Here is a 4,546-nt window from a genome sequence, read left to right as displayed (position 1 = left end):
AGGCTGAGCTTCTTGGCGTTAATAACCCCATAAATGTCATTACCTTCAACCACTTTGAGCCTCTCTTCGAGTTCATCATACTTGTCTTAAATTTTTGAATTTATAACAGGTTTTGACATTTCGTGAGACTTCTCTTATTCAACAGGGTCATCAAGATTTGGTACCATGATGGGATCGACTAGGATGGGTCTCGAATTGGTATTCAAGTGGGTCGATTGATAACTTGCAGAATGATTGACATAGGGGTATGATTGTGCACTTGGTGGTTGTATGTGTATACCCCGAGGAACTTGAACCTGAACCGAGGTGGAGTGAATCTCGGAGGGTATAATGGCTCTTCCATATTAACCTCATCTCCTGTCCTTGATGCGCCAGCGACTCCTTTTCTTTTCATTGATCCAATCAATAGTTGTCTTAATTCAGCCATTTGTGCTTCAATGCTTTATTGTATTTCCACTCAATCAAAATCTTGTCTATATGACTCTGATTGCTTGTCAATTAAAGCTCCAAGCTCATTAATTCATGCTCTAAGGCTTTTTTCTCACTTTGCAAATCGGAGTTCTTGCTTTGTTCCCTCCTTAGTTCAGCTTTTAGCTTTTCACTTTCTCTTTGGTGCCTTGCTACCTTTTCAGAAGCTCTTGAAAGTTTTCCTTTCCATTCATGCTATTCTTTGGTGAGTGTAGAGATCATTTCTTTGTTCTCTTGAGCTCCATTCTTCCAATATTCCACCATATCTCGTAGTTCCTCCACATCCTTCTTGGATCCCTTCAAAGGTCTATTATCCAACCTCAATTTCTTATTTTCTTGATGCAGATTTTACAGATCCTTTTTCAGTACTTTTCACTCATTAGTCAACTTCTGTACTACATCATCTCTCATCATCAAATCATATCTCAGTTGGTTAACCTGATCCATCATAGCCGTCTTTTCTTTCTCTAACCTTTTCTTTTCATTCTCAAACTCTTACTGAGTGATCTCAAAAGTTGACAATATCGGTACTGAAATAGGAGCTAGTAACTTCTTTGAAACATCGACTGGTAAAGGCCTAATTTCATTAACCTTTTTTATCCTTCACGCAAGGTAACCTTCTGCAACATTATCTGTGAATCTAGCTAGGCTCATTCGGTTAACCTGCTTTCATGCTTTTATGATTTCACAAACCCTTTTCACATAATCGGGTGTTTCATAATCAAACTCAAGTGAATCGAGCCTATGAGTCATAGGGATGAACTGTCGTGAGTCATATTGTCTTTGAACCATAAAGGGCGTGTAACTCACTGCCTCCCATATTCCTAACAAAGGTACCCATGACTCGTCTCCACAACTATACAAGATGCCCATCGAAAGCATCCATGGTGCCCTCTATGCGACATCCTCGTTAGTGACCTTCAGAAAGAATGCCAACCATTAACCTTTTGTCCAATCTTTTCTCTATTTTTTAGTAATAAACTCCTTGATAGGACTGAAATGAACGGAGAATGGCCAAAATGATGTCTTTTCTTTTCCCCAAAAATGGCTTTTAAGCCAAACAAAAAGCAATTGAGCACACCTCATAAATCATCTTTCACCCTTTCTTTGACAAAAATTAAGTGATCTAATAGTCTTTGCCAAAATAGTAGGTGAAGGGTTTATACCTTTATCTAATTGCTCAAAGAAATCAACCACTGATGCTTCTATATGTCCTAAAATCCTAGGGAATATCATCAATCCATATATGGCCAAAGCAAACTCTTCCAACCCCTGATCAGTATCAATATACTTCTTTATGTACTCGAGCAGAAAAGCTAATGGAATGGTTTCAACCCCATTCTTTTCCTTCTTGTGCTTGTCTATCTTTTCAACCTCTACTTGCATGATCTTGGCTAACTTCTTTCTATATCCGATAGTCTTATGCTCTTTCCAATAGATCTTATCTTGATTGGTAAACTCTATCCAGAGTAAAAAAGAATATTTTTCAATCGTAGGGGCCAAGTCTTCTTGGTTGAATACAAAGCATCGATAAGATGGATCCCAAAACTGTATTGCGGCTCTCATCAGCTGTTCATCAGCTTTCACTAACATAAGCAGTGCCACATCCTTATATTTCTTGGAAAAAGATTTCTTTCTCTCTGTTCTCCACTGTTTCCATATGGCTTTCAATTCTGATATATTATTCTGACTGAGATCCATATGCACTAACTGTAGTAGCACCGATATGTGACCATCTACTAAGCAATCTCCTTCTTTCCCCTGAGTATCTTTTGAATGGCTTTTGACCTCTAAGTAGCTCTTACACACAGATGACATCCTTTAGGTTTTTTGAAAGTTTTTCTTGTTGAAGATTGGTCCAAAACAATACCCTCTAGAAATATGGTACCTATATGATGCATGCAACAAAATCGAGGACAATAAAACAAATCAATAACGTAAATAAAACAAATAAATAAAAATGAATAAATGAATTAACAAGTATAACATACGTCATAACAGAATATACATAGTGTCTTAATTTGGGTAATTTTTTTGTAAAAGGGACAATATGGCTCTATCCTAAAGTTGGACCTTATGGCTCACTATATGTCGGGTTAAGATTTACGTGTCTAAAGGTTCCCAGACTATTCCTCACATCATCGTCCATTATAGACTAGTAAGGCTCTTCGATCCTCACCCATTACAGGTTACTAACGAAACAAGTTCAATCTGAGTGGAAGTGTTTCGCTAGCGAATGCGGAGGTTATCACCTCACGAGAGCGTAGCTACTTCATTTCCTCCTAAAAGGGATAGAGCCCAGGTGTAGAGCTCATGCATGAATATGTAAAGTGTGTGCAAAATAATATATTAATCAAAATACCATAAACGCAAAATTAAAATAAAATAACAACTAACATACAATTTAGCTTATTCATTAACATATATATTTTTAAAAAATCAAAATAAAGGAGATTAAATGAAATGTCAAATAAAACCAATTAAATCCAATAATTCTTAATAGCGCATAATTAAAATTTTTGGCTTGACTTTCGAATTTAGTCCCCAGTGGAGTCGCCAAGTTGTTGTAATGGTTTTGGGACCGCCAGATTTAAAGTGAGTTTTAAAATCGAAAAAAAATAAAAGGGGGGAGTTGCCATCAATCTTTGTTAGGGTGTGACTTGCCACTCAAAAGTTTATCCGTTTAATAAAACTATAAAAACGGGTTTAAAATTTATCAAAAAGATAAATTTCGATCTGTAAAAACCCAAGATAGGTCTGGGAGTCAGTTACGTGTGGGGAAGGATTAGCACCCCCACAACGCCCATAAATTGGTACCATTTAATTACGCGCTATTTTCGGTGTTGGATAAAAATGGTTTTAATTTGAAATTTAACACTAATTCCCTTATTTGGAAACATTAAATTTTGCTAAAAATTTTTTATTTAGAACTATTGAGAAAATCTTTAAGTTAAAGAATTATCTTAAAATTCTCCAACATCTAGGCAGAATTTAAAATAACTCTTTTCGCTTAAGATTTAACACAATAATCCTTAAAATGAAATAACAATCTTTATAGAAAATAATTGTTAGTGACTCTCCAACATCTAGGTAGAGTACCAAGAATTATTTCTTTCGAAATATTATTTTTATTTTATTTTATAATATCATAAAAAAAAAATTTTTAAAAAAAGTATTATTCTTTTTTTATTATATAATATTTTATAATTGAACAGTAAATTAAAGAGAGAATAATGCAGACAATTATCGATGACAACATGCTAATGAATGTCATGTAAAATGAAATGCAATTTAAGAGTTGGATCTTAAGTATAATGAGACCACCCCGACTCTTTAACATCTAGGCAGAGCTTAGGTGCGACTGTTTATATTTAAGATCTCAATTTACTATTATACTTTTTATTTATTAATCTTATTATTAATGTGAATTAAGAACTTGTGTGAAAAACTTAATGAAACGGAGTTTCCTAAATACCCCATCATTTAGGTAGCATTCGGGAACAAATCATTTTATGTGAGATTTTCACACGTATCCTTAAAATTTAGAAAAAGATTTAGGGTAAAAGTTTGGGGTTTAAGTTTAGGGTTTGGGGTTTAATTAAAACGCAAACATCTCTAAAAATCCCCATCATCTAGGCAGACTTTCGGAGCAAGTTCAATTTTTTATAATTTTTAAAAATTAATTTAAAATTTTCTTATATTTATTTTTTATGAAAATTTATTAAGAATAATTTCCCAGCATCTAGGCAAAATTATTTTTTAAAATATTTTTTATTCCCTCCAACATCTAGGCAGGGAAAATAAAAAGCTTATTCCGTTATTATTATTTTTTAAATATTTTTAATATTTTTTTTAGTTATTATCCTACATTATTTTAATTTTATTATTATTAATAACAATTAGATATTTATCTTAATAAATTTAAACATTTATCATGCATAAATATAAAATAACAAAAATAATAATATATAAAAAATTTAGATAAAAAAATTTTTTTTACCTGAATCGGACCGGTCAACACTGGTATGGGCTGGCCTGATCGGTTCGACGATTGAATCGATGGTTCGGGTGATCAACG

This window comes from Durio zibethinus, chromosome 15 (genome assembly GCF_047325235.1).
Source record: "Durio zibethinus cultivar Kanyao isolate XHJ-2024 chromosome 15, ASM4732523v1, whole genome shotgun sequence".
Classification (NCBI taxonomy): Eukaryota; Viridiplantae; Streptophyta; class Magnoliopsida; order Malvales; family Malvaceae; genus Durio; species Durio zibethinus.
Note: the sequence above shows the minus strand (reverse complement) of the source record.